The sequence below is a fragment of the Trachemys scripta genome, chromosome 5 (genome assembly GCF_013100865.1).
Source record: "Trachemys scripta elegans isolate TJP31775 chromosome 5, CAS_Tse_1.0, whole genome shotgun sequence".
Lineage (NCBI taxonomy): Eukaryota > Metazoa > Chordata > Testudines > Emydidae > Trachemys > Trachemys scripta.
The window spans coordinates 131,805,571-131,826,328 of NC_048302.1; the positions used below are offsets into that span (position 1 = coordinate 131,805,571).

The 20,758-nt window shown below is 46.4% G+C and overlaps 1 protein-coding gene across 2 annotated transcripts in view; it reads left to right on the plus strand.

The window, feature by feature from the left end:
• The first annotated feature begins 12,062 nt into the window (after positions 1-12,062).
• Positions 12,063-20,758, plus strand: part of RNF24 (ring finger protein 24) — an 83,601-nt gene continuing 74,905 nt past the window's right edge. The window contains exon 1 of one of the 2 annotated variants that reach the window (XM_034771398.1): positions 12,063-12,178. The gene's annotated coding sequence lies outside the window, so the exon portion shown is untranslated. The remainder of the gene's footprint in view (positions 12,179-20,758) is intronic. The other variant, XM_034771397.1, reaches the window with a different exon arrangement.

Genomic DNA, 20,758 nt, shown 5'->3' on the forward strand with positions numbered 1-20,758 from the left:
TCAGTGTCACACCGCGCAGTATCATTTGTGCCCACATTGTGCCCCAAAGGGATCTCTGTGAGCGAACCTATTACACTGGTATAAGTCACTTTATACTGGTATCGCTTATTTCTAACTGGAATAAGTTATACCAGTATAAGTAGTTTCATATTTGTATAGCTGTATCTTCACTAGGGGGAGTTTGCCTCTTTAACTGTTCCAGCATAGTTAAGGCAAGAAAACTTTTAAGTGTAGACAAGCCCTTAGGATCAACATTAAATTAATGGCAATTCCTTATATAAGGCTATATGCTACAGTAACTGGGACTGGGCCTTGTCTACACTACAGAATTTTGTCAACAAAAGGCAGCTTTCATCAACAAAACAGTGGGGGTGTACACACTACACTGCTCCTTCCACCGGCAAAACTCTCCTGCTTTGCCAGCAAAATAAAACCACCTCGACAAGAGGCGTAGAGCTATTTGCGGCAAACTTAAATCGACAAAGTGTCAGTGTGGATACCGCGCTTGGTTATGTGACCGTAAATGGCCTATCTGTAAATTTCAATGATTATAAATGGATATCTTTGTTTGTCATTTTGTGTGTGTACAGTAAAATTGACAGTTACAGACATTTACTGATAAAAATCTAATTCTTCCAAGCCTATGAAGTACTAATAAGCATGTATTTACCTTACCGGCTATTTTTAACAGCTTCCCTATATATAAAGTGTTTTCCTTCTGTACTATGTTTATTCCTGATTTTCCTACATTTGCTGTTCTTATTTACCCAGTAATTGTGTATGTTAAATACAGTGAAGAACCTTCTCTTTTGAATCTTCGTTACCTTGTGACTACTGCTTTCTAGTCATAAGGACCATCATCAAACAAAGACTGACCTGCCCTCCTAAGGAACTACTTTGTTACATGGGGTCTAAATTGGCTGTTAGCACTCAAGAAAGAGATCTTGCAGTCATTGTGGAGAGTTCTCTGAAAACATCCACTCAATGTGCAGTGGCAGTCAAAAATACGAACAGAATGTTGGGAATCATGAAGAAAGGGATAGATAAGAAGACAGAAAATATCATATTGCCTCTATATAAATCCATGGTATGCCCACATCTTCAATACTGCGTGCAGATGTGATCGCTCCATCTCAAAAAAGATATATTGGAATTGGAAAAGGTTCGGAAAAGGGCAATAAAAATGATTAAGGGTATGGATCAGCTTCCGTATGAGGAGAGATTAATGAAACTGGGACTTTTCAGCTTGGAAAAGAGACGACTAAGGGGGGATATGATAAAGGTCTGTAAAATCATGACTGGTGGGGAGAAAGTAAAAAAGGAAGTGTTATTTACTCCTTTTCATAACACAAGAACTAGAGGTCACCAAATGAAATTAATAGGCAGCAGGTTTAAAACAAACAAAAGGAAGTATTTTTTCACACAATGCACAGTCAACCTGTGGAACTCCTTGCCAGAGGATGTTGTGAAGGCCAAGACTATAACATGGTTCAAAAAAGAACTGGATAAGTTCATGGAGGATAGGTCCATCAGTGGCTATTAGCCAGGATGGGCAGGGATGGTGTCCTTAGCCTCTGTTTGCCAGAAGCTGGGAATGGGCGACACTTGATGATTACCTGTTCTGTTCATTCCCTCTGGGGCACCTGGTATTGGCCACTGTCAGTACACAGGATACTGGGCTAGATGGCCCTTTGCTCTGACCCAGTATGGCTGTTCTTATGTAATATTGAGGGATCAAGGAGCCATAGGCGCCGACTCCGTGGATGCTCTGGGGATGGAGCACCCACAGGGAAAAATTGGTGGGTGCTCAGCACCCACCGGCAGCTCCCCACCCCCCCGCCCAGCTCACCTCCGCCTCCGCTCTGCCTCCACCCCTGAGTGCACCGCATGCCCACTTTTTCCCCCTAGCTCCCAGAACTTGCACCGTGAAACAGCTGTTTCACACGGCTGGGAGGGAGGGGGGAGGAGGAGGAATGCAGCACGCTCGAGGAAGAGGCGGGGCTGGGGCGGGGATTTGGGGAAGGGGTCCAATAGGGGCAGGGAGGAGGCGGATTTGGGGCGGGGACTTTGGGGAAGGGGTTGGAATGGGGACGGGGAAAGGGTGGAGTCGGGACAGGGAGGGCGCGAGCACCCACCGGCGCCAGGGAAAGTTGGCGCCTATGCAAGGAGCTAACCCTTTGGCATGAGGAATTTAAAAAGACCAAATAGTGGTTTAGTAGCAGCATGAACACATTTCAATTACCCTATAGAGACAACCCCCAAATTCAAACGTAAATTCTCATCCCACATTCATCCCTGTTGTGTCTGAACAACTTCCAGTAGTGCCGTAAGCAACATGACTAACAGCTGTCATGTAACCCAGGTCTGCTCTACACTACAGAGTTAGGCCAATGCAAGGCAGCTTACGTCGACCTAACTATGGAAGTGTCTACACTTATATTTCGCTCCCGCCAACATAACTGCCCTGCTATGCTGACTTAATAACTCCACCTCCACAAGCAGAGTAGAGTCAAGGTCAATGTAGTTAGGTCAAAACAGTATCAATGTAGACACTGCGTTGCTTACATCGACTGTTACTGGCTTTCAGGAGCTGTCCCACACTGACAGTACAATTGATACCAGTGCTTCTGGTGGGGACACGCACCGCTGACACAAGGAGCAAAGTGTAGACACGCACAAGCAATGTAATTACTGCGGTGGCTGTATACCAACATAAGTTAGGTTGACTTAATTTGTAGTGTAGACATGACCGCAGTTGGTTTTGACCAGAAGGAGGTAACCAGGACAATTGCCACCTATGATGGAACCAGAAATATAATTTAAAAGACTATAAATGTTTTCCAGTATATTTAACACGGGAAATGTCCTTTCCTGTGCTGTGGGATTAAAGTTTTCCAAAGATGCTAGAAACATTGACATGTCCTCAAAGTACAATCAAGCCAATGGGAATTTGTTCTGATGAAGTAATGCTTGTTATCAGATGTTTCACTGATTGAGTGTGTTGTCACTTTATTTACAGCTGGAGACTTGTAGGGGTGGAGTCTGTGGAAGGTCAGAGAACTTTCTCTCCCCGATGGAGCTCAGTGAAGCTCTTGTTAAAAATCACTCTCATTGGGCTTTCAATTATTGTTTCAAACAACAATTAGGCAGTGAGGGTGGGATCAATGGTTTGTTTTTGAAGAGAAAGGGGAAAGTACTGACCGGATCTTCAAGTTGTCAAGTGTGCAATTATGCTCCTAATTTGCACATGCAGTTACCATGACTGCTTGCTGAAAGTCTATAACAGGATTTCCTGTAGCACCTATCACTGTAGTATTTAAGCAATCAGATGATTTTCAGGTGTGCAAATCGGGCATGCAATTGTACATACGTTTTTGCAATCACTGGGCGCCAGACCTTTTGAAAACAAGATCTGTTGGTTTTGAAAGAGGCAGCAAATAGCTCGTTTTCTGGTTTTGAAAACGACAATGAATAGCTTGTTTTCTTTCACAAGGAGACTAAATTGCTCTTTGAGGACGGCCGGCCTCCAACAATTTCTAGGAGGGCGTCAGGAAGAAAATGTTGTGCTGCCACCATCATTAGCAAAGGCAGGGTATTGGGTTCAGGCAGAGGATACACGGTGGCAGGGAAACCAGCTGAAACAGCGTTTAATATGTTCATTATACTCTTAAAGAGGCTTTTGAAAATTCACTTATAAAAGATCATCTTAACTAGAAGATATAGGGTCCCATTCATTTCCAGCATAGAATTCAGCCTGCAAACTCGGGGTGACTGAATGTCCCCTCCCCTCGGAAATGAGATCTCAGCAGCCCTCGCCACCACGTGCAACCTCTCTTTTGCTGGAGGATTCAGAGCCAGCTGGAGCCAGGACATCCAGGAGATGTACAGATTCTTCAGTGCTGATGCTGCTTATGATGAAACCCTGGTGGATAAAGTTCCTCTTCCCTGGTGAATTCCACCTTTCCTAATTCCTGCATGCAGAAACCAGATTAACCCCTCTGTATCCATAGGGGTGAATCAAACCCAAGGGTTCTATGATCACTGGGGTGAAGTCGTCTGGAGAGCAGGTGTGAAGCATTTCATCCCGTTATAGTAAAATACAGAAGATGCAAAGCAAGCCCAGGACCTGCTAATATTAGCGAGCTGTGGACTGTCTTGGCATTCACTCCATGCCTGGCTGCTCTAGTAAAACATCTGGCTAATGCAAGATCTGTGTGACTATTTGTCACCAGGAGACAACATCTCCACCTCTGGGAAGAAAGAAGTGTTTGGTATGTTGTCATGTCCTGAGCAGGGTTTGGTGAGATAAGGCGGAGCAATTTATAAACAATAACTCATTTGGGGAGCAGTCACTAGCTCTGTATGAGTTAAGTCCTGGCAAGCCTCTTTGAAGGAGGATCTGCGTATTATAACCAAAATAATGCTGTCTCAACATTCATCCATGTACATCAAAGCACTGTAACAACCATCCTTGTATTAAGTTTCACAACATCCCTATGAGCTAGGGAAGTATCATTATACCAGATTTACAGATAAAGGAAACTGAGGCACCCAGCGGTGAAGTTACTTGCCCAAGATCACCAAGCCAGTGTGTGGCAGAGCTGGGAACTGATACCCATCTTCTGCTTTATTCCAAACATTTTTCAGCAGAGCCTGATTTCATTAACCTTTGCACTCTGTCATCTTAGCATCGCTATTTGGGGTTTAACTGGCATTTCTGGAGAACTTCCCTGAATCAATCACTGTTTGAGCTAGAGCAGATCTTTTAGAAAAACATCCAACCTGGATTTAAAAATTGCCAGTGATGGAAAAGTTGGTTAATGTACTAGAGCGGGACTCAGGAGAGAGGTTCAAATCCTGGCTCTGCCACAGAATCCCTATGTGTCCTTAGGCACTTTACTCAATCTCCGTGCTTCACTTCCACAAGTCTTAGAGGGGGAGATTCCCCTACTTCACAGGCTGTTTTGTGGATATGTTCATGAGGTGTCAGATGTTACAATGAAGAGCCTGCACAAAGCATGGGTGTTTTCCCTTTGCTACTGCTCCAGACTGCTGGAAGCCACAATTAGTGTGAAGCCTAGAGTAGGTGTTCCAACTGAGTGACTTAATCCTTATGAAGTTGTTTCTTTGTAGTGGGATTGGCTTCTGTGCTACATACAGACTCCTTCACATCTCTGGGAGGATGCATGCTTACAGCACACAAAGACAACACCTAACTATGGGCATCTTCAATATTTTGAAGGGATGCTCTAATGCCCTACCTGGAAAAAAATTAATGAGCAGCAGATTCCCACTTAGAAGGCCACGGATTCCACAGATGTCTATGGCTAAAGATCAGCAGTATTAAAAAAACCCAGTAAACCTGATTCTCTCTACCAACAGTGCTAGACTGGGACTAGCTAAACATAATATTTAAACATGTATGCATGGTCAACCTAAGGCCTTCTCTCCACAACTACCTCAACCAGGATTTTGCAATCAGTTTGTGAAACTCTCCTCTGGGCCAGTAACAAACGTGGTTTAGAGTGGTGTCCACACTGTAACTGCTCTGTCTGTATCTGCAGCTAGACAACATTTGGGCATCTGTCTCCCCATACTACAACAGTGCAATCTGGGAAAATATGGGCAACCATCCCATACTGCCTCAGCAGGGCATGCACAAAGAGTGGCAATAGCAACATGTGAGACCATGTCCTACTGCACAGACAGCAGGGAGAAAGGAGGACTGGGCCACACTGGTTACAGTGGCATGACTGGGAGGGCCAGCTGCACCGCATAAAACCCCCAGAGTGCTGAACTGGTTCCAGGGAGACAGCCAGGTATAACGTTGGCTTCTGGGAAGGAACAAGACGCTGTCTGCAGCCAGTTACTGAGGCCCAGATCCTCAAAGGTGTTTAGGCTCCTAAACTAGAAGCCTAAATATCTTTGAGGATCTGGGCTAAGTGCACACAAAATATGCTTAGGGCCCACTAGGCAAGTTACAGTTGACCAATCTGGTTAAAAGCAACAGAGGGTCCTGTGGCACCTTTAAGACTAACAGAAGTATTGGGAGCATAAGCTTTTCGTGGGTAAGAACCTCACTTCTTCAGATGCAACTTGCATCTGAAGAAGTGAGGTTCTTACCGTCGAAAGCTTATGCTCCCAATACTTCTGTTAGTCTCAGAGGTGCCACAGGACCCTCTGTTGCTTTTTACAGATTCAGACTAACACGGCTACCCCTCTGATACTTGACAATCTGGTTAATAATCTCAAGGACTCTTCTATCAGGGTCCATTCTTACCCATACGCAAAGCATGCAGCTGCGTAGGGCACCACTTCCTAATGCCCTGCGAAGCTGTGTGCTACTCCAGCCCCTGCTCCAGCCTCTTACCCAGGGCCCCCGCCCCTTCCCTGCCCCAGCCCCAGCCCCAGCCCCACCTCTTCCCACCCCTGCTCCACCCCAGCCCTGCCCCCACACCCCTGAGGACTGCAGCAGGGCTGGGCCTGCACTCATTGGCAGCAGGAAGTACAGGGACCCGGCCCCAGCCGCGCCACCGGTGAGTGCTGGAGGATGGCTCCCCGTGCCCCCCAAGCCAGCCTCCCCCATGGAGGCCTGGGGCCCCACACCCCCCCACAGGGGGGCTGCGTAGGGCCCCAGAATAGCTAGGGACGGCCCTGTCTTCTATCACTGTTCTATATAACTTCGTGGTCCTATTGAAATCTGGCTTAAAATTTATCTTTCCGTCTCAGCAACTTTTTTCTTTTTGGGGGGGCGGGGTGCAGGGGAAGGGTGGAGCACAGAAGCAACTACTATTGGCAAAGATGGAGTCAGCTTCATTCACATCCTGGTACTTTTGTTGCATACACCCTAGCATTGTGACATCATGCTGATGCACTGCTCCGAAAACCTTCTTACATTCTTTTTTCCCCACTCCCTATAAGAATATTGTGATGCAATAGAACCTTAGTTGTCTTCAAAGACGGGGATGATGATATGTTACTTAATGTTAGTTAAGGAGTGTGTTATTAAAGGCACATCGACTCTGTAATGCTAAAAGCATGCACGTTTCCCTATTGTTCTTAGTATGATGCATAGGGACACCATCCATACATGTTCCAATGGGTTTATTCCATTTTTTTCAGAGAGGATGGAGAATCTGTGGATCCACAAGTGCTTGGTATGGGATGGGTCTGGGTCCCCAAAATCACTGTTGGGTCCCATGTAGTGCTGTTGTAGCCATGTTGGCCCCAGGATATTAGAGAGACAAGGTGGGTGAGGTAATATATTTTATTGGACCAACTTCTGTTGATGAGAGAGACAAGCTTTCAAGCTTAGACAGAGTTCTTCCTCACACTTGGAAAACATACTCAGAATGTCACAGCTAAATACAAGGTAGAGCAAATTACTTAGCATATGTAATTAACACATATTTCAAGGCCATTCAAGGTGAAGTGGCCCATTAACAACCCTCCGGTCATGGGGGGGGAGGAAGGAAGGTGGGAAAGGCAGCTTGGAGAAGGGGGTTGTTCGTGGGTTATAGATTGTTGTAAGAAGGTGATATGGTGCTCTTGTCTTTGTGTGTGAGTTCATTTGTGAGTGCAGTGATTGTCTGGTTTCACCCACAAAGCTGTTATTGGGGCATTTAGTGGGCTGGATGAGGTACACCATCTGTTTTGATAGGCATAGGTTGACCAGATAGCAAGTGTGAAAAACTTGAACACATTTTTTTCTTGGGATGGGGGTGGGGGTATAGTTGTGTATATAAGACAAAGCCCCTAATATCAGTATGTCTGGTCACCCTAGGTAGGCATCAAGTATCAGAGGGGTAGCCGTGTTAGTCTGTATCCACAAAAACAATGAGAAGTCCGGTGGCATCTTAAAGACTAACAGATTTATTTGGGCATGAGCTTTCGTGGGTAAAAAAACACTTCTTCAGATGCCTAAGTAGGCATGTGTAGGACCCCTTGAAAGGTGGGTTGTGGTGGGTGTTGATCACTCTAGCAGTAGAGATATATCTGCAGGTTTTGCATCTGCTGTTCAGGCAGGGTCTGTTGTCGCTTTGGTTTGGTATGTTGAGGCTAGTTTACATTATAGAAGAACAGGAGTACTTGTGGCACCTTAGAGACTAACAAATTTATTAGAGCATAAGCTTTCGTGGACTACAGCCCACTTCTTCGGATGCATAAGTGGGCTGTAATCCACGAAAGCTTATGCTCTAATAAATTTGTTAGTCTCTAAGGTGCCACAAGTACTCCTGTTCTTCTTTTTGCGGATACAGACTAACACGGCTGTTACTCTGAAACTTGTCAATAACATTATGTAAATGTAAGTATCTGTCATTATCATCTCCATTGACTTCAACCAGTTTTGACACTTCAAATTTGGGGGGAGGGGGAAGAATTAAAATGTTAAAAACCAGGCCATATGCATAAGGGTAAGATATTATCATCATTACCTGGACAGAACACCCAATGAAATGGAGTTGTGTGTGATTAAGAACTGAAGATGGCAAAATTTGGCCCTCTGAATTTGTATTCCTAAGATTTTAGAAAGTCAAGTGAGTTGTATGCAAACTCCCTTGTATTCTNCAGCCTCACTACTTAGATCTGTCCTATCTTGGTGGATACTTTCCAAAGCCAGTAATAGCAGTAATAGCCTCCAGTTTGTAGTGTGTGGAATCTCTTGCTTAAATAGAAAGTATGATGCAACAGCCATGTTGGTTCACATAAGCTGAGTTGTGTCTCCAGCATTCTCATTAAGTTCTTCTAAAATTGTCTTTGACAGTGACTGGCTTATAGGGCTTTCTGCATGTTGATGCAGTCCAGGGGCATGGTGTTTTACAGCCTTTTCATATAGGTTGTCAGTATTGGCTTAGCTGATCAGACTGGCAAACCAAACTCCGCCTTACTATATAAATCCATGATATTCTGTGACTGGGCAAGGCCAGATGGCTATAGTAAGGTAGTGAGGAACAGGTATGTTAGCCCCAGGCTAAACAAATCCCTAGTACCATGGTAACAAAATGGCAGTTGCTCCAGGTTAATCAAGACACCTGGGGCCAATTAAGATCCTTCCAGAAGGCAGTGGCGATAGCTAGGTTGATTGGGACACTTGAAGCCAATCTAGGGCTGGCTGGAACTAGTTAAAAGCCTTCCAGTTAGTCAGTGAGGTGCATGTGTCAGGAGCTATAGGAGGAAGCTGTGCTGTTGGAGGAATGAATCAGTACAAAGCCATATCAGTTGCAAGGAAGGGCCATGAGGTAATGGTGAAGGAGTGGGGGCTGCTGTGGGGAAGTGTCCCAGGGAATTGTATATGTCCTACATCTCTACCTCGATATAATGCTGTCCTTGGGAGCCAAAAAATCTTACCATGTTATAGGTGAAACTGTGTTATATTGCACTTGCTTTGATCCATTGGAGTGTGCAGCCCTGCCCCCCTGGAGCACTGCTTTACCACGTTATATCTGAATTTGTGTTATATCGGGTCGTGTTATATTGAGGTAGTGGTGTATTTCCAAAAAGTCAGCTACCATAGCTGCTACTATTAGGGTCCCTGGGCTGGAGCCTGGCGTAGAGGGTGGGCCTGGGCTCCCCTCTCCTCTCCCTGATTAATCACTGAGACTGGGAGACAACAGAGACTGTGTGAGGGAGGGTTGCTTCTCCTCACCTCCCTTGCTGGTTTATGATGAAAATGGCTCATTAGGCTGTGACCCTTGCCTCTGGAGAGAGAAGAGCTATGTGGAGAGTCACAGTGAGCTTCTGAGGCTAGTAAAATCTGCCAGGAAATGCAGGACCCACAGAGTCAAGGACAGAGCTTTGTCACAATGCCCACATCTTGAATACTGTGTGCAGTTCTGGTCACCCTATCTTAAAAAAGATATATTGGAATTGAACAAGGTACAGAGACGGGCAACAAAAACGATTGGGGTATGGAATAGCTTCCATATAAGGAGAGATTTAAAAGATTGGGACTTTTCAGCTTGGAAAAGAGATGACTAAGAGGGGATCTGATAGAGGCTTATAAAATCTTGACTGGTGTGGTGAAAATGAATAAGTGTTATTTATTCCTCCACTTAACACAAGAACCAGGGGTCAGCCAATAAAATTAATAGGCAGCAAGTTTTTTTTTAAAAGGCAGTATTTCTTCACACAACGCACAGTCACCCATAGAACTTTTTGCCAGAGATGTTGTGAAAGCCAAAATTATAACAGGGTTCAAAAAAGAACTAGATAAGTTCATGGAGGGTAGGTCCATCAATGGCTATTAGCCAGGGTGGGCAGGGATGCAACACTATGCTCTGAGTGTCCCTAGCCTCTGTTTGCCAGAAGCTGGGAGTGGATGACAGGGGATGGATCATTCGATGATTGCCTGTTCTGTTCATTCTCTCTGAAGCACCTGGAATAGTCACTGTCAGAAGACAGGATACTGGAATAGATGGACCATTGGTCTGACCCAATATAGCTGTTCTTACATAAAAAATAATAATAAAAAAGTTTAGTAAAGAAACTCCCCAAGATAATGACCTCTTGAGATAGCGATGATGTGAGATAATGACCTTGGCAAATACTGCATTTTAAAAATCTTGGCCTACTAGGAAACGTATATTTATGTAAGTTTCCCAGTCACAAATCTAGCATTCTGGAGCGAAGTCACAAAAACAGTCCAGTGCTGCTGTTTGTCGTGCTACCGTTCACTCTATCACTCTGTCCCCAATGGCCCTGCACTGTCACCTCTGTGGCCACCTGCCACTGTGACCTCTGCGAGTCCATCTCTCGAGGTTTCACCCAACTCTCAGTGATTTCAGCTCTCAGTGGGGGAACCTGGCTGCTAGTGCAGGCTGGGCTGTCTCTTCCACAGAAACACTGACCCACTGCAGGTCTAAGCACTTAAACCTGATTATTAGTGATTTCAGCTCTAGTGGTCACTTAACAAACCAAAAGACTCCTTATGGAGCCTAATCAGCTCTCTCCCTAAACAGGAGAGAGGGGCAGGTCAAATAGTGCCTGTGATTTAGGCACACCACACTACCAAGCAAAACACCTGTGCCCCACCCTCTCTCTTCACTAGGATATGGTATCCAAACCTCCTGCTTAGGGAGTGCAGTTCAGTTGAGGATGGCCAGTGCTTAATTTGTAATGAGAGGCGCTGAGGTTCAAGCAAGTTTTTACTTTCATAACTGATGTAACAAGCCCAGAGGTCCCAGGGCTATGAGCCTAGAGGTGCCGGGGCCCAGCCCTAGCACAAATTAAGCACTGAGGGAGACCCCCTCATTCAGTCAGGTGAAGTACAATTCTGCTGCCCTTTACTCAGACAATGAGGAGAACGACATTTCATGACCCCCACATTTAATACTTAAGTGATTTGTAACCCAACACCAGCCAAAATTGATCACTTGGGCAGCACAGCGCTGTCTGCCGGATACCTAGGCAGAGTAGGTGTGTTCATGTAAATACAGGCTGGTCCTGAAGCCTTTCCACCCACCCCTGGCTCTTCACTAGCTGTCGGGGGAGAGCTCATTCAGCCCTTACTTATAAATAATCATTTGACATTATTAGGTAGGCCAATGTAACTGAAACAAACGCGCTGACATCCTCAGACATAACAGCTGTATGAGGAAGCTAGTCTTTGTTCCTGCTTTTCAAACCCCTTGTGATTGCTCAGGTACATGAGTATTGGCTCATATACGAGATATGCTTTTAAAGTGTGGAGTAATGTTTCAATGTCAATTCAGATTTCCATCCTGACGACTAAATTGACAACACTGCCTGTAACTGGGGGGGTGTTGGGGGGGAGGCGTGTACACGCCTCCTGAGGGGAGTCTAGGGAAATCCCGGGAGTCTTGCAATGCACAGACAAAGGCTGGACGCTCCCTGCCCTGGTTGCAAGCAGCAGGCGTCCCCACGAGGCCGGGAAACAGCCACGATCCCCGCTCCGCCCCCCCCGACAGACACACACACACACACACACACACACACACACGCCCCCCCCGCTGCAGCTCGAGCTCCGGAGTCGCTCGGCGCACGCGCAGAGCGGGAGCTCCGAGTGCCCCGCGCTAGACAGCAGCGGAGTGGGCGGGGCCCTCCACATCCGGGTCCCTGGCGCTCTGCCCCAGCCTGGCAGTGCTGTCTGTCTGTCTGTCAGCGGGAGCGAGGCGGCTGCGGCATCCACGGACTCCCTCGGCCAGGGCAGCATCTCTGGGTGAGTGAGGGGCTCCCCGGAGGGTGGGGGGAGCTGCCCCCCGGGGGTAGGGTACTGCAGGATGGGGGAGAGCTGCCCCCAATCACCCCCCCGAGTGCACGCTGCAGGGAGGGGGGAGCTGCCCCCCCCGAGTGCACGCTGCAGGGAGGGGGGAGCTGCCCCCCCCCGAGTGCCCGTGCAGGTGGGGGAGGGAGGAGCGCTTCTTCCCCCCCCATGGTCTCACTAGAGGACGGGGGCACTACAGGGAGGAGCTGCCCCCCCCCTTTCTGGCAGCCGGGAGGGGCTCTGACCTGCTCTTGGGGAGGAGACCTGACCCCCTTAGAGGGCAGAGGGAGGTGAGCTGTGGTTACCTGCTCGGGGCGGGGAGCCTCAGCCCCTCCACCTGGCTGAAGGGGGGCAGGGAGTGGTGGGAGGCGGGTAACAGCCCGGGAGGGAGAGGAGATGGAAGGGGAGCATCTCTCTGTGCCGCGGAGCCGGGGGGGCGGTCAGGCGCACACCCTCCTGCAGAGCGGTTGGCATCACACATCCCCTGTGGGGAGAAGGGCAGGCCCCCAAATCCCAACTCAAGTTCTCAATTTGGTCATATCTGCCTGACACCATGGGCTGTGCCAAGGTTGCCAGCGAGTGAAAGAGACACACCCCTCTCGGGGCGGTGTCCGAGGTGGGTACAGTCTGCCCGGGATGGCACATCCCCCAGTCAAGTGTGTCCTGTCTGCTGCTCTGTGCTGCTGAACTGTCTGGTGGAGTGGTAGGGCAGAGAGGTTGCTGCTAATGTGGTGTCGTAGCACATCCTATGGCTTTTTAGGGGCTGAGACAAATATTTGTGATTCTGTTAAAAGCATCGTCTTCATATTTAAAATGTACCCTGAGCTGCACTTTCTGGCCATGCAAGCACTTACAGAGACAGACCCCAAGCATTCAAGAGGCTGCTGTTTTTGGGGTGGTGGGTAGATCACACCGGCTAGAATGCTGGAAAGAAAATGCACCTTCTGCTTCTTGCCTTGCATCGTATGTCTTTGTTTTAGGGTGCATGGGCAATGCACAGGTTAGGGAATCTGTGAGTTAATGGGAGGAAGTCTTAAATCCTAAAAGCTTTCTATGGAAAAGATGTATTAGATCGTTTAGGCTGTTCCACCCAGCCAATGTGGAATTGTTCCCAGTGGTGTATTTGCTGGTGCAATACTCGTGATGCAGGGCTCTGTTAATATCTGTAACCAAGTAGCTCTCCCCCAACCCTCCACGCACACCATGTGCAAATAGCGCTCGGTGGTGCCAGATCCTCCACGTCTGTGTATGTGTGTTGGATTTCCCACCCCCCACCTTTGGCAGGAGGTTTTGATTACATATTGCTCTGGCATGCTCCCTGTCTTTGATGTGGAGTTTCCTGTCATGTATAACGTGTTCAGTATCACGTAACCCAGCTCAGTGGCTCCTCTCACAGGGCTGCTGGAAAATAATGAGATGCATTCCTCATTCTGGTTTTTACAGAGGAAAAACGTCTGGGCTCTTGAGCAGAAATTTTGTTTCAAACTGGCTTTTCTTTGTTTTTGTTACTGCTCTGCAGGACTGTTTCAACTAGGAAGGGTTCCTATTCACAGTCTGCAGCTGACTTTAAGCCGAATAAAGACACGAGCTGTATGGTTCTGTTCTTTTATTTAATCATTTCTCTTTTGTACCTATTGTTCGTCTGTGGGGTGCACATTAGCTGGAGTGTTTCCTTGCATTAGCTGCATAGTTCAGGTTTCATTTTTCTTATTTGTTTGTGCTGTGTGTGAAGTAGCAATCAGCTAATCTAGATTAGGTACTTTGGAGAACTATATCATGAGTATATACTATATTGAATAGACATAGCAGTGTAATTTTAGCTGGTAAACTAAATGGCAACTGAAGCATGGTTCTTGTATTAAGAAGCCCTCTTCTGTTTTACCATGTTTCTTTATTCAAATATAGAAGTTAGTGATGGAAAAGATCTATTCCAATAAAGTCCATTCCTCTCCAAATGCAGGCTACACCTGCACCTCTTACACCTTTTGCTACCAGAAGCTCATTAAGGCCCTAATTCATAAGAGCACTTAAGTTCATGTTTGATTTTAACCTGGTGAGAGGCCCCATTGGAGTAAGTGGACTACTCACATGCTTAAAACTAAGCATATTGGCAGAGCACTTATGTTGAGAGGAAGAAGGAAAAAACGTGTGTGAAGGTGAATAAAATATAGATCCCCTACCTAGAGTCCTGCCTAATTTAAAGGGCAGTTCTAGTATGAAAAAGGATTTGCAATATAAACAGGGAATCGATCTATTGACTACAACAAGGTGCCATTTTTGCAAGATCACTATCTGCTTTAGTGGGGTGGGAGGCAGAAGTGGAAGAATTTATTCTGATGAGCAGTGGTAGAACCAAAAGAGCTCTGTGAAAGAGCTGCGTTTACTTCTGGATCATGCTTCATCAACAGAATTGTTAAGTTGCAATTACAAGATCATATTCTGCTCTCTGTTACACCTGTGCAACACCTTTTGAAAATAGCTGGTTGGTACAAGTGTAACTGAAAGCATAATTTGCCTGCAGAATTTTGTTGTCATGATAATGCAGAAATAGGAAAGAACTCGGCATGACTTGGAGATTGTGGGTTGAGTCTAATGCCTGCAAACAGAAAAAACTGTATTTTTTTTTTTTTTACTTGTAAAACTAGACAAATTTGATACGAAATCAACCTCACAATATTAGGCTGCTGAGTCACTTTTCAGAGTGAAGCCATGCTTAAAATCTCATATCCTGTTTTGTTTTAGGTGATACATACTGTATAAAACCATATCACCAAGGTGGAACGTGTTCCTAGACACAGATATCTGATGTATTAATTTTGGCAATACCTCCTGTGCCTTATCACGTCAAAGTTACTGAAATGAAACAATTACTTATCTTAAACAATAGTTCACCCTTATTGCTTGGTGTGGGAGATACAATATACCAGAATAATTCCAGGTATAACTTCTGAGTGTATGGAGTTACATCACAGATAAGTTTGGCCCATTTAGTTCAAACGGTGAAATGGCTTGTCTCGATAAACTACACTGATGAATAAAACATATCTTGCCCATATTCTTCCTGTTTGTGTTATGAGAGAGCCAAAATGGAATGGAATGTTTCAGACTTTGTTATTGATCCCTGGGTAACCTACATGGTTTAATACTAAACCAAGCAACTACAATCTTCTTGGTATGTGTTTATATCAGCTGTAAATAAAACTACCTTAAACTTATTACATAATAAAATCAACACAAGTGAAACAGATTATTTATTCAGTTGCTGTATTCATAAAGCACTTCCTCTGGTTACTATATTTGGAGTGCTAGGCAATCTATAGAAAAACTTAAATAAAATCTTGGCCAGAGCCCAGAAAAACTAGCTAGTCTTTCCCTCAAACAATACAGGAAAAAAGAAAATAATATCAAAAAGATGAACCACTTGGGGGAGGCAGAGATTTTCCTAATTTTCCATAATGCTCCCGATTTTTACATGTAATTATGAAATTACTAATACAGGTTTAAGCCTACGAATTTTGCAAGCACATGCATACTTGATGAGTGACACACACCCGCCTGACAAACACAGCAAATAGTTCTGCAGCTGTGGGGGGTATTTACCACCACCACCCCCCTTATGGCACAGGCAAGGGGGAGGGATAGCTCAGTGATTTGAGCATTGGCCTGCTAAACCCAGGGTTGTGAGTTCAATCCTTGAGGGGGCCACTTAGGGAGCTGGGACAAAATCAGTACTTGGTCCTGCTAGTGAAGGCAGGGGGCTGGACTCGATGACCTTTCAGGGTCCCTTCCAGTTCTAGGAGATAGGATATCTCCATTAATTTAATTTAATTTTAATTTAATTGATAGGAAACAAGCTATGGAGATTTTGAGTGGGCCAGGGTGTTGCTTCTTTCCCTGCCCAAGCCACGGGCTGCGCTCTAACTGCCCCATGTGGACCCTGCTGGACTCTGTTTTTGTGCTCGAAGTACCCAGTGTACCAGTAAGGTCTGCTTGGGCAGTTAGCGCACAACATGCAGCTTTGTGGCTTGGATGGTGACTCCCGTGCCCCAAACTCCATTCAGAATCACTGCAGCTTGCCTCCTGTCAGACCCTCACTGTGCAGTCTGCAAGGGAGGAGAAGGCAAGGTGGGGGGGGGAGGAGCAGGAGGAAGCAGCATTGGAGGAGGAGAGAGGGAATGGGACAGAGGATGCCCCACCTGATAAGGAGGCCCAGAACTGGCCCAGGTAATTAAGGGCCCTCTACAGAATAGGAGGGCAGTGTACCTAGGGCTGATCCTCCCCTTCTTCTTGTTTAGGGGTGGGAGTTGGGCACAACAAGGGGGGGCCCATGCCCTCTCCTTGGTCATAGATAAACTGAGACCTCTCCCGAACTCCTTGAGGAGAGGATAGGGTAGGAGAGAGAGGTCCTTGTTTCTCTGTGGGGGGAGAAGTCCCACTTACTTTAACATGCACAGAAATGCATCTAAAATGCAGAAGTGTTCAAGGCATTCCTTCTAAGCGCCCCTCCTCACCCCCCCCCCATCTATATGTGGCTTTGTACCTTGTCGACGGTCCAACCAATCTCCCTAATTCCTCCCTAACTTTTTCTTTCTTTCTTCCAGAAGCACCCCTGAAAGTCTCAGAGCAAAGCTGGTATCTCTGGGAGGGGTGCAAAGAATCCAAAATGTACTGACCAATGTAGGAAGGCCTTGTACCAGATGCCAGAGACAGCCAGGAGAGAGAGTGTGGTCTAGTTGTTCAGGCCTGGGACTGGCAGCCAGGGGAACAGGTTTCTAGTCCAGACTCCCACTGGCGCATCTCTCTATGTGGGAAATTCCAGTAGATCTCCTCAAGGCCGGGGGAGTTCCACAGACTGCCCCAGGCTAGATTCAGTTGTGGTTTCCAGACTGAAAACAACTAAAACCCAGGCATCTTTGAGTGCCCGCTAACCTCAGCAAGGGCAAATCCATGACAGCCATCACTAGAAGATTGTCCGTTACATTGATCAGAGCTGCCTCTATGATGTGAGACAGTTTGATTCTAGACTGAGCTCTGCATCATTGTCTGATCCAAGTGGTATTGGAGCTTCCCAGCCAACACTTCCTCCATAACCTCTCCTGAAAAGGGTAGATTAGAGACTAGACAAGAGACTGGGATAATAACCTAAAGTGAAGGCTTTTTTATGCCTATGGACCATGCCTTTGCACATGACTCCATCTTTATGCTTCTCTTCAGTCATCTACAAGGCTAGCACTTCTCCACTGGCCTTAGGTCAGGAAGGACGTGTATTATGGGTGATAAGCTCAAGCTCACCCTCTGAAACTCAACCAGGGGTGTTTGTTCCCTCCTGGTTCTGACACCGTAGCGGCAGTGAGGGCCCAGCCTCTGCTGATCTAGCCAATGAAAGTCACAGCCAGCATGACGGCTGCCCTCTTGGCAGACGCACCAAGGATGGAACTGGGATTCTGCAGACTTGAAAGCCTGAGCTGCAACAGTTTGAGCCATCGGTCGGGTTGCGGGACAAACTAAATATCGGGACAGTCCCGATTTTATTGGGGCGTCTGGTCACCCTAGTAACCACCCACCCACCCACCAGTGTGTTACACAAGCAGCAACTGACTTTGTCATAGGGTACAGGTATATCAGGTTGCTGCCATCCCAATGCCGTTCCACTGGATAATTCTCCTGCTCTTGCAGTGGTAGAGATCAACAAAGCTGTTCACAGAACATCAGTAGAATCAGTGATGCTAAATAGAACACAAGGTTGTCTTACTGGTCAACCTCCGCTGCTGCTCCAGCTTTTCCCCTAGCTATTTATTTTCTCCTCTGTGCAGTCAGTAAACCAAGGCCAGCCCTGGGGTGATGCAAAGGCAGAGGGAGCTTCTTCCTGTAGATGATGGAATGCAGCAGCTGTTTAAGGGTGACTCGTACAGCAGAAAAAAATTGTGACGCATTTTAATTCTTTATGATGTGTACCTAAAGTAGGCCTGAAAGTTTTTGGTTTGGTTTAGTTCTTGAACACCCCACCTCCCACCCTAAATATTAGGGTTTCCTTGCTTTCTGTTATGGCAGAACATCTCTGGCTCATAGCTGGATCTTGTAATACGTTCTGAAGCTGGCTACGCTTTGGGTTAGTTCTATCTCGTGCAGTAGCTGATATCAGAGTTGAGCATTGTTGACCCAAGACATTTTATCTACAGTCTTGTAACTTTTCTTCTAGGCCTTGTTAGCAGCATTGTCCCAGAAGACTACACTTGACTCAGAGGCTTGTAGTTGGAGAGGCTATTTCAGGTATACAAAGGTCTTGATCTGCTCACAGCCTTGTAAATTAGGTTCAAGGCCTTGAATTGGAAATGAACTGTGAGCGTATAGAGTACAGAGGTGATGTGATTCCTCGCTAGGGAGCTGCACTATCGTGTTTTGCACGAGCTGGAGCCTCTTGGTTGCTTCTACCTTAACCATAATAACCACTCTCCTGGAGATGACCCATTCTAAAAGGTACATATTTGCTGCAAAAGTTAGGAAGTTAAACCTCTGAGCTGGTGGAATTTATTGGCCATTCATCTAGAGGGAACAGTTGAACTATCAAACCAGCAATTGACTGCAGTAGCCTCTTTCACTGGCGCTGATAAGTTAGTTGGACTTAGTTATTTATACCTGAAAAGAGAGAATGAGACTTCCCCCTCCCCAAACAGCAAAGATAGTCTGTTCTACAAAATCTGGTGGGCCTAGCAAACTACACGGGCCTGTTAGTTCTCTTAGTCATCATTATGTAATATTTATAATATGTAGTTCCTAGAGATCTTGATCAGGATTAGCAGTCTTTTGTGCACACACATACCAAACACAGTCCTTGCCCTGAACAGCTGACTAGGAAGCGGCATGTAAAGGGAGGGTAACACTATAAAATATACAATTTTTGTGTACGTGTAGAGTTTTTTTTCATGGTAATTATGTAAAAGTACCAACCATGCTGAGCTGTTTGTCCTCAAGCTGCTATTAATTGGCTGATTTCTTGTAGGCATCATGGCAGAGGTGCATCTTGAGGGGAGGTTATTGGCCTTACTGTACAATTCAGCGTGGGTGCTCAGTGCATAAGGGACAGTGTGGAAGAAGGCATAAGATGTGTTTGTGAGAAGCTGCCAAATGGTTGGAACAGAGGAGGCAGGTGGTATTGTGATAAGTCAAGGTCAGATAAATAGGGCAAGGCAGAGTTGTGAAGTTTGAAAAGCTTGAAGCCAGAGTATGAATACAAAGAGAAGGTGGGGAGGCAAAGAAAGTGATCTTAGCTGCTTTTTTTGTATGGCAGTGCTAGGGGACCAGAAGGGGGAGTCTGCAGTCATTAGGACAGATGAGGGTCTGGATGAGAGTATTGACTGTTAGAATCATAGAATATCAGGGTTGGAAGGGACCTCAGGAGGTCATCTAGCCCAACCCCCTGCTCCAAGCAGGACCAATCCCCAAATGACCCCCTCAAGGATTGAACTCACAACCCTGGGTTTAGCAGGCCAATGCTCAAACCACTGAGCTATCCCAAACAGAAAAGGTTAGATCTTTAAAAACGATGTGAAGGAAGAAGTGGCAGGACTTAGTTACATCCTGGATGTATAAGGCAAGAGTGGGAGGAATTCAAGATAGATGACCCATAATGGGGCTGAACTACGAAGGATGGTGTTGGCAGTGACAGGAAGTGAAGGTTTCGGGGGGGAAATCATGTGCTCAGTTTGGCTATGTTAAGTGTAAGCTGGTGGAGATTTCTCAGAGGAGATGTTGGATATACACGTTGAGATGAGCGAATTGAGAGAGTCTGCTTGAGAGCAAAGAGGATAGAGGCGTGAGTCAGCAGTTTATAGGTGACAGTTTAAACCTGTGTGAACAATGAAGTCACCCAAATATGGGGATTAAGGAAAGGAGAGGATCAAGAATGGAGCCCGGTGGGACTGCCCCATGAAGAGATGGGGGTGTGTTGAGGACTCCCCACCCTACTGAAAGATTCTGAAGTGATCAGAGAGGTAGGATTTGAACCCAGGAAAAATGGTCTCTCAAGCCAAGTAAGGACGTGATTTTTAACAGTGTCTCCTCTGCTGCTCCTGGCACTGTTGATAAGTCAAGGAAGGTGAAGGACAGGCCCTAGGATCCAGCGAGGAAATGATCATTAGAAACCTTGGGGCGAGCAGTTTCTGTGGAATGGAGGGGGTTAGGAGGGACTGGAATCTAAAATGGAGGAGAGGAACTCAAGGCAATGGCATGTTCACTGAGGTGCAGGTGGGGCAAAGTTAGAGAAGCAGTTGGGTTAAGACCACTGCAGTCTTGTATTTTGAGTGAAATAGCCCAGAAAAGATTGAAAGGAGGAGAGAAAGGGGATGGCTGAGAGTGGGAACACATTTTATCTCCTTAGGTTGGTTAGTTAGAAGAGAATGGAGTGGAAGACAGCATTCTGACAGGAGGAGAGGATAGATCAGGGGTCGGCAACGTTCGGCACGCGGCTTGCCAGGGTAAGCACCCTAGCGAGCCGGGCCAGTTTATTTACCTGCTGACGCGGCAGGTTCGGCCGAT